The following is a 9,633-nucleotide window of genomic DNA, read 5'->3' as shown; positions in this document are numbered from 1 at the left end:
GGAAGGGAGAAAGAGCAGGAGTAGTGCAGGTATTTAGGAAAGACGTGAAGTGTTTTCTCCCTTTGGACACGGAAGCTTTCCTGGTTATAGACTGACTGACAGATATGCAGACGATTAGGAAATGCTTTTGCAACCCCTTGAAGTTGTGGTGAGCTGGTAAAAAGAGGTCCTGTGGTCTCTTTTTTCCTGGCTGTGTGGCAGACCAGATTGGGAAGTGATCGGATTGAATCTAGGCTTTCTGGTTTGCAGGGTTAGTTTCGCTGTGCAGCCACATTGTGCTTTCACTGGGACAAGGAAGAGGAGGGATGGTAGGAGGGTAAAAATACTCTGGTTTTGGTTCGGAAGAACTAATGAATTTATGGTGATAGCTGCTTTGCTGTTTAAAGTGAGGACAGCTTTTGAGTGGGAGACATTTAGCTTGGGACTCTTGTACAGATGTAGTTGTCTACAAAGTTGTGGGTTTTTTGTTTTGTTTTCTTTCTCTGAGGTCCGTTTTATAGTCAGTGGAGAAAAACAACCATTTCTGTAGCAGGGTTCGTTTTGTCCTTGATAGACATCTTGAACCAATCAAGTTTTATGTGCCCCACAAGTGCCTGCTGCTTCAGTGAGCCATAGAGAGAGCCAGAGCAGCTCATTAACATGGAATGGTAATCCGTTGTGGCCAACCACAACACCTTATTGAATGAGAAGTGCCTTACGCAAGGCCAGCCCTTGGGTGCTGGGTAGTTTTGGGGACTGTACAACCTCCTCGTAGTTGCAACTTCCTCCTCTTCCTCAGGAAAAGGAAACGCTGATGCAGTGGCTGGATCTGATTATACCCCGTGGTAGCAGATCTGAGGTTTGAAGCGTGTCTCTGGCCGTTTCAGTGAGAGTCATTGTGTGATGGTTCAAATAGCAGTCGAAGTGCTTTGTTAAACTTCCCTGACCCTGGAAAAATTGACCAATTTGTCAGCTGTGATCCCTCCCCAAGGGAAAGGTCCATCTAGATGGAGTGATGTCCTGGGAGCAAAGCTTGGAGGGATCTTACTGGACTAGCAAAGGAGGGAAGGATAGCACAAAGGATCTTTTCCCAGTGAATTTTGTACCTCTGCTATGCATTGGTGGAGGAAATCACACTGCAAACGACTACAGGCCTTTCTGTTTTAACTCTCTAACTTGAGCCTAGATCATACAAAGCCAACCCTCCGAGCCCCGTGAAGGGGGTTTTGTGGAGGAATAAAGCTTATTGTCAGCTTCGGTGTTCAGACCCTTGGGAAATTGTGACCATTGTCTGGGCTATTATTGCTTAATAAAAGCTTCGCGTTTCCTCATTCAGGGTCTTGAAAATCTGGTTCTTGTGCTTTTAAAAATAACTCAGCGTGAGCCGCGATTGGGAGCATTCACAGAGGAAATTCTTCAGCCTTTTAAAACAAAGTGAGGGGAGGGGAAAAAAGCCCTCCTTAAAGTGCTTTTACTTGTCTGTGAAGACTCAGTGTGTCCGAGCTGCGCTTCCGCTCTCTGGAGGAAGCACATTGGGGTGAGAGCCTGCTTCTGCTCCTGCTGAAGTTTTCTTTGCCTGCAGCCTTCAAGGATTTGGGGTCCAATACTGCTCTGCCTGGGGAAACTGGGCTGGATGCACTGAATACATCTTCTTGGGATGGAGGGGAGGGTGCACCTCCCGTGGATGAGTATCTCTGGGCAGGTGGGTGGACAGGCATTCACTGATGGGGTTTGATTTGTTTTGTGCTTGATGCATAATGCTGAGGACGTTTTTTCTTTCTGTTTGTAACTAAATCTACTCCAAAAAGCGTAACTTTCAGCAAACTGGGATTCGATCACGCACTGAAGGACGTGGAGTATTTGGGGCATCCGCTATTGCAGGCTCTGTGCTGGCTTTGGGGTGCTGCTTTTTTGCAGATGAGTGACTACTGGGGGGCAGAAGTGGAGGCAGCACCTATCACCATAGTCTTGCCACTGTTGGGATGCTAGGAGGGGAATTTTGGGGTTTTTTTCTTAACTAGCCAGCATTAGGATGGTGAAAGGGGCAGAGGAGTGAGTGCTTATGGGATCTGCAGCATTCATCAGCCCTGAAGTTGCTTCATCTGTAGCTTTTGCTCTTCCCAACTTCTGCTGTGAGGTTGTAGCCCTGCACAGAATCCCCTGAACTATTTTGCAAACCCAGTTTTGGAGGCTTGTTTCTTTCCGTGTGTGTGTGTTCTTGGGTTTATTTTCCTTCTTGTGTGGAAATAATTATATTGCTTGATTTTTATGTTTTGCCTTTGACTAAGAGGAGGAACGTATTCAGATTTTTTTGTGTTGTGGTGGTTTGTGTGTTTTGTTTTTTTCCTTCTACAGCAAGCAGTGCAGTTTCTGCTGTTAAAATATTCTGGACAGCAATTGCTGCCCACGGACGGCCCAGAAACGTGTGTTTAGTGGTTGTGAGACATGCTTGCTCTGGGTGTGCCACCTTCTTTTCTTCAGTGCAAGTGTCCACGTATATCATTGGCCATAATTTATTGTTGCCATTAAGCCTTGGAGGTATCATTTACATTGGTAAATTGTGGTTTGTGCAGGCCGGAATTGTATACACCAACTCTTGATTTTTGAAATAAGCTTTCTATTGGAGCTGAGCGTTTCTTGCAGCGTAGAGACCTCAGCATGAGGAGGGAACTGCCTGGGCTGATGCTGGGCTACAGCAGTCCTGGAGAAAACACTTAGTAGTGAAGAAGCTGATGGCTCAGATACCAGCTCAGTTTTATCACCGAGATAGGAAATTAATTTAGGTGGAATATGCCTCTTCTGTGCCTCAGTTTCTCCACTAGAAAATGAATACAGCGTGACTTGACTTTTCAAAGTGGGACCTTTTGCCTACAGTTTCTTTTCCTTAGAAAGAAGGGTTGAAAGGGTTTGTGAGTGTGTCTTCCTGCGCGTTCGGAGCGAGCAGGAGTTACTTTTTCTCCCTTTTATTGTCTTCTGTAGGATCTGTGATACACACAGGTGTCTGTGACGCAAGAGAATGGGGACAAGACAGAGCCCCGCCGTAGCTAAATTCTGTCACACCTTTGTGTGGATTGGTATTACTTGAAATTTTCTAGGTCATGTGCACCATTAAAACGATTTCCATGCCTGTGTTTGGAGAATCTGCTGTGCCTATTTTCATTTATATCCATGTGACTGATCCAGGGCTGTATGTTAAGAATATAACTCCTTTTTCCTTTTTTTTTCCCCCTTTTTTTTTAACGATTGGTGTCTAAATATATATAAGAAAAATGCAGACTGGAGCTCTTTAATGAGGCGATAAGTCATTCCTGCCCCTCTTTTTTTTAAAGACAAAACCACCTCACACACTGGTTTCTTTTTCCATGGACTTGTGTTTTGCATTTCTACACATCCATCATAGCATGAAGTCTCTCACAAAAGGGGGTAAGAAAAGGCTGCTGAACAGACCGTTTTGGCGTGAAGAAATCTGGGCTCCTGCAAAGGGAAAACCCCTGCCTTTAGCAGGGAAAGCCACAGACTGTGTGATGATAGAAATTGTTTTGGAGAGAAAGGAAAAAAAATCAAAACTATAGTGGTGAGTAAGTTTAGCCTGCTCTTGAATTGTACAGCTAGGAACAGGGATCATTCGGAAGCAGTTTGCAAAGGGAAATTATTTCCAGTTTTGTTCTTTCCCTTGGCAGAATTGCAAAATTGAAGTGATTGTTGGAAGTTTCTGCCACCTGAAGAAAAAACTTTTATTGCTGGCACCGCTGGTTAAGATGGTGTTGGATGTTGTGAGTGGTGGCTGGGGTGTGTGTGGTGCTGCTGGGCACTGGTGTATGGATACTCTGCTCCTGATTTTGAACCTTGGGTTCTGGGAGGAAATAGCTTTCCTACAGGAACAGCTCTGGTTTGTGAGCACGTTGCTGGGCTCGCTGCTGCAGCAAATGTACCGTGGTTGTGGTTTGACAGCTGGAGTCAGGCTGGGTGGAGAATGGATGGAGAGCAGCCCTGAAGAGAAGGACATGGGGGTGTTGGTGGGTGAGAAGCTCAACATGAACCAGCAACATGTGCCAGCAAGCCCCCACCCCCTGGGCTGCATCCCCACATCCCCAGCAGCGTGGCCAGCAGGGCCGGGGGGGGATTCTGCCCCTCTGCTCTGGGGAGCCCCCCCCAGTGCTGCCTCCAGCTCTGGAGCCACCGACAGCAGAAGGACATGGAGCTGTTGGAGCAGGGCCAGAGGAGGCCCCAGAGATGCTGGGAGGGCTGGAGCCCCTCTGCTGGGAGGGGGGGCTGAGAGAGTTGGGGGGGGTCAGCCTGGAGAAGAGAAGGCTCCGGGGAGACCTTGGAGCCCCTTCCAGTCCCTAAAGAAGGGGGGCTCCAGGAAAGCTGGGGAGGGACTCTGGATGAGGGAGGGGAGCCCTAGGAGGAGGAGGAAGGGTTGGACCCTGCAAGAGGGGAGATGGAGCTGAGCTGTGGGGAAGAACTTGTTTGGTGGGAGGGTGGTGAGAGCCTGGCCCAGGTTGGCCCGAGAAGCTGTGGCTGCCCCATCCCTGGAGGGGTTGAAGGGCAGGTTGGAGGGGGCTTGGAGCAACCTGGTGTGGTGGGAGGTGTCCCTGCCCAGGGCAGGGGGTTGGAACTAAATGATCTTTAAGGTCCCTTCAAACCACAATAATTCTATGATTCTATGGTGGCTGGGTGTGAAATCATGGGTGGCTGAGGGACACCATCACCGATGCTTTGTGGTTCCACAACGTGTCTTGTGGAGCAGCAGCATTGTCTCCCTGAGTTGCTGGGCCTGAATGCTTATTTGTAGCCCAGTGCTGCTGCTTCTGGCAGGACATCTGTTCACGGGTTGTGTTGTAAACTCATTGCTGAAATGTCCGAATTGGGGGGAAAAGAAAAGATGGGCTTGTTTTGGAAGGGCTGCTGCTTTTTTCTCACCGCTTGCAAGCTGATCCCACATGTGGTCAGCGTGGTGACAAGCTCCAAATTGGGGCCTCAGTCTCCTTTTCCTAGAGAAGACCCACCATTGGCTACACACCAAGACTTGCTTTACCAGGGTTATAGAGGAAGAGGTGGAGAGTGACCCTTAGCAATTCCAAGTTGTGGTCATGGATTGAAAGGCAGTATTTTGGTGTATAAAACAGTAGGTCTGTGAGTAATTGTTTAACCATGAAGGATGTCAGAACAGCTGATAAAGGTCGATGAGTTCTCCAAAACACTGGCCTACATGAAAAGTTTCTGAGAGAAGGTAGTCTGGGATGTATTTTTTAATGTAATGACCTCTTCAGCTTGGCAGGCAAACCCTACTAATCAGATTTAGCAGGGCCTTGCATAATGAGAGGTGCTTTATTCATAGGCTGCACATTCACTCGTAGACGTTGAGGCACAATGATAAATTATTGAACTAGAGATACCCCAAGAAGGGAGGCAGGGCCCTGCTGGGCTGCCTTGTCTCTCTGCTTCCCAGCTTGTCCTCTCGCTGGCTGATTCACAAAATCCAGCCGTTTGCAGAAGTGGTCTCTGGGTTATTAATGTTAATTAGCGAGGTTCTGCTCTATGACTGTTCCTGTAGTATGAGCTTTCAAAACATACAAAGTGCTGAGCTCTTCACCCGTGTAACGAGCGTGTATAGAGCTGTATTGTTAATTGGCTGCATCCCTCCAGGGACGTGTGCCCCTCTTGGGAGTGGTAGCTTTGGTGTTTGTAGCTGCTTGTGGCAGTTCGAGCCAGTCCCCTCCGAGACTCACTTACAGACTTGTGCCAGAGTCAAGTTGGGAGATTTTTGGGCTTCATTTTAATCATTAGTTTCTCCTCTGTGCATTCTACTTACTGAACAGTGTGGTCTCTAATATTAGTTCTTTTCAGATTTTTCCATTAGTACCTTGTTTTAATCAGTGCCGACAAAGCACTTGACTCGATACGTGCTCCAGGTAGGGGTCGGGATTTAAGTGTTCTTCAAAAAAGCTTTTATGCTACAAAAAAATGGTGCTCTTCGTGTTGTCAACAGTTTTATATCTCTGCCTTCTAATAACCATCCTGCGATACCACCTTCTCCCTCCGACTGACACAAACAACTCTGTTCCAAGGAGAAATTTCCCCTTGAAAATGCACAAGTGCCATTTGTTCCGCAAGGACCAAGCGGGGCTTTGTTATTGCTCTGATTTAATATCCTTGCTGATGCCGTGCTCCTGTTGTGGGTGTAACATCTCTGAGAGTTATCTTCTCTCTACAACTCGGTAGAAAAACTTCCCCCGCCTTGTTTTAACACCGAGGGCAGTAGAATGGGAGAAGATGAGACTCTTTGCTGTAGAGGTAAATAATAATGGCTGTAAATGAGAACCAAATTATACTTTATGTACGCTCGGGATGAAGAAGCAACATGAGATCATCAGGTCTTTCCAGAAGACCTTCTCAGATAGGTACGCTTTGTCCCTGGTTTTACGGTTTCGGTATCACCCAGAAAACTTCTGGTTTTGCCATTTGATTATAATTTGCATTTAGATTGGCTGCCTGAAGGGGAGTCGCTTGCAAGGGGAGATGGGGCTATATGGCTCGCGTCTCTTGCAGATCTGCCTGAAAGTAATGGCATTTACATAAAAACCATTAGCTCTGTTATTGATAAACATGAAAGGCATCCATTTCATTTAATTTTCTGATGAGGAGTCTTTAATATAAGCATACAATAGCACTGCTGTAGTAGCATTTCTGCCCCCAATCCCTCCTTACTGACCTCTTGTTGTTTTAAGGGCAAGTTTTGACGGGGATTTTGTTGATGGAGAGCTGTGGAGTTATTTCTATTCCAATTCACTCAAGTAGCTGGTTGTCTTGCTACATCGTAGGGAATTATTTAATGCTCATCTTAAGAGGTGTCTCTATTAATTGAACGGGGATTTAATGTCTCCCTGAAGCATAATTGGTCTGTACGTGATGTATACTAACATGTATGTCTAGCAATAGGTTTTCCTTTTGTCTGCATCCCGGCGCCATTCCGTGGGTAATCTTTTGCTTAATCAAAATGGGTTTAAGCAGAAGTTCAGTGGCTCCTTATTAAAGGGATAAAGTGTGTTGAAACAGCAAGTCTATTAAAGGAACTTCCTTGGTACACACTAGATCACGTCCCATCTAACCCCTTGATAAAGTAGTTTTTGTGGCCAGTGAGGAGAAATTTGTTTTCCTGTGTGATACTCTTGACCATGTGTGTAATGGTGCCTTGGTGATCAGCATGTGTCAAAAGGAACTGTGATTCACTGTCTCTGTAGTAATGGGGTTTGTGTAGCCATTGCTGCTACTCTCTTATATAAATAACTTGCTTTATTCTTGGTTTGGGTCAGGCCTGAGCTTCTCGAGACCCTCCAGAGGCAGCTGGTGCCATGGTTGTTTTCAAACCTCACAGCATTTGCTGAAGAGACTTTGCTGTGAGCTTTGTGAGCTCTTTCAGTTCTTGACCTCGGTGTTGTGGGGGTGTGTCTGTGTCTGTTTCACATTGCTTACCTGGCCTACTTTGTTATTTAAAAAAAATAAATAAATTTTTTCGTTACTTTGTCTATATTTACAACTTTTTTCCTCTCTCATAGGCTCCAGACAAATGAGTAGAGAGTTTGGTACAGAAGAAGGACAGATTCCAGTTTTCCAGTTGATCACCTTGTACAGTGAGTACCTTAACACTTCAAGAAAAAGATTTTTCTACTGTGCCTGGTGTTGGTTTAGAATTTGAGCAGCATTAGGTCTGCGTGCTTGGACAACGTTGTCCTGGAAATATAGGCTCCTTTGGCTTAACTCTTGTTTTGGGAGAAGTGGATGTTGACAGCTCCAGCTCCTTTTATCTGAAGTGATAAATTTTTATTTGTATCCCCCTTCCAGTAGCGTGCACGTTTCAGCAGAGCCGAGAATTGATGCAGTCGTGGCTGGTACCTGCTCAAGGCTGTGGGGAATGAAGACTAAAGGTGTTGCCACATAATTTAGCAATGTGTCATGTGTGGTTTCCTGTGAGGAGGCTCTAGGGTCAGGAGAGCAAAGGTGAACCTCCTCTTTTCCAGCCTCCTTGAAGGTGTTGAGGTTGGCAAGGAGAGTGGGTGAGGGACCTGCCACGGCACACGTAGGGGTTACTCATCGAGGCGTGCTGTGAAATCAGGCAAACGAGGCTTGGCTGGACTTATGGGCTGGAAAGGATAAGAAAAAAAGAACTGGAAAGTGTTGCCCAGTTCATGGTAAGGATGGTGGGGTTTTTCTTCTGAAAGTAGAGGAGAAAATCGTTATTTCATGGGGAATTTTTACACATTAAAATAACTTGCATGCATGCTAATGGGCTGTAGTAACAAGGCTGTGCTTTACGAGGTGTCTACAAATATTTTGAAACTGGCTACTGTGAGGGACTTTTGCTAGAAAGTACTAGCTAAAGTTCTAGAACTAGAATGTTCCTTGGATTGTCCTGGTCCATCTGGTGCAGGCCTTTGGAAGTTGGGAGGAGACTCTGCTTCTGGGTGTGAAATGCAGGCACGGCCCCAGCAGGTGAGTGTGGGAGCTGTGCCCATTGACTGCCACCATTGCACAATTCTGTGTCTTTAACAGTCCTTAGCTCCCCTAAGGATAAGGTGGGATGATGAATTTTAAGAACTGAAGCTGTTCGTTAACAAAAGACGAGGACGAAATAATGGGCTTTCAGACTGGATTGTGTCATCAGGTTGGTTTAAATACATCCTGGGAGCAGGGCAGAGAATTCCTGTGCTCCTGTACAAGATGGAGAAAAAGGCTTATGTATTTGTGGCTTCTTAACTTCCCTATATCTGACCATTTCAGGATGCCCTTGGTTGAGATGGTCTATTCCTACCTAGTAGCTCACTGATTTAGCTTGTTATATTCTGGGTTCAGAGCAGTCTTTTTACCCTCCTTTTGCTGTGTGCCAGACGCAGAGGGGACTCTCCTCAGCTGGTACAGAGCTGGAATTGACAGGGTGGTGAAGAATAAAACTGGAAGGAGCAGAGAGGTCGTGTGAAGAACAAAAGATGCTTTTATTGACCAACGGTGCCATCGTGCCATGGTCTTAATCGACAGATCTAATCCCAATGTGTGTTTAGAGTCAGATCTGCTGACTTCAGTAGCTAAAATAAGTCGATACCATTGAATTCTCTCTCTCCTTGCATATCTTAAGGAGAATGTACTAAGTTGCAGCCTGACAGCTGTGCAATCCGTGGAAGGCCATGAGGCTGCATAGGCTTCCCCGAGGGCATAATTTGGCCTGTAGAACATCTATTACGACGAGTGTCATGTGCAGCAGGCTCAGCAGTGACCTTCAGAAGCTGTTACGCGTTGGCGGGCCTGATGGCTGGAAGAATGAACGTAGGAGACAAGGATTTCAGGTTTGGAGTCCTTTTGTAGGGCAGAAGTCTGTGATTAAAGCAAGAAGACTGCATGTATGAACCGAGGTCAGTAGGAGATCGCCGAGAGAAGGGCTGTTCTTGGCAGAGAGCTGGAACAGAAGAGATGCTGGAAACGTGGTCTATGATTGCCATCAAACAGAATGGGAAAACACCCTGTTTCAGGGGAGTCTTTAACAAGGCATTCTTAGGCAAACCCTCTCTGTGGCACTAAATATCTAAATAACTGGGCTGCGACTGGAATATAAAAATGTTTTCAGGAGACTCATCTTCAAGCATCACCTGAGGCTTTCTC

At 46.2% G+C, this 9,633-nt stretch overlaps 1 protein-coding gene across 1 annotated transcript in view; it reads left to right on the top strand.

Annotated features, from left to right (window-relative positions):
- Positions 1-7,538: 7,538 nt before the first annotated feature.
- Positions 7,539-9,633, top strand: part of EXTL3 (exostosin-like glycosyltransferase 3) — a 120,014-nt gene continuing 117,919 nt past the window's right edge. Inside the window, exon 1 of the mRNA XM_014947671.1 lies at positions 7,539-7,613. The gene's annotated coding sequence lies outside the window, so the exon portion shown is untranslated. The remainder of the gene's footprint in view (positions 7,614-9,633) is intronic.

Source organism: Calidris pugnax, unplaced genomic scaffold, assembly GCF_001431845.1.
Source record: "Calidris pugnax isolate Ruff unplaced genomic scaffold, ASM143184v1 scaffold154, whole genome shotgun sequence".
NCBI classification, from domain to species: domain Eukaryota; kingdom Metazoa; phylum Chordata; class Aves; order Charadriiformes; family Scolopacidae; genus Calidris; species Calidris pugnax.
Note: the sequence above shows the minus strand (reverse complement) of the source record. Positions and strands in the feature narration are given on the sequence as shown.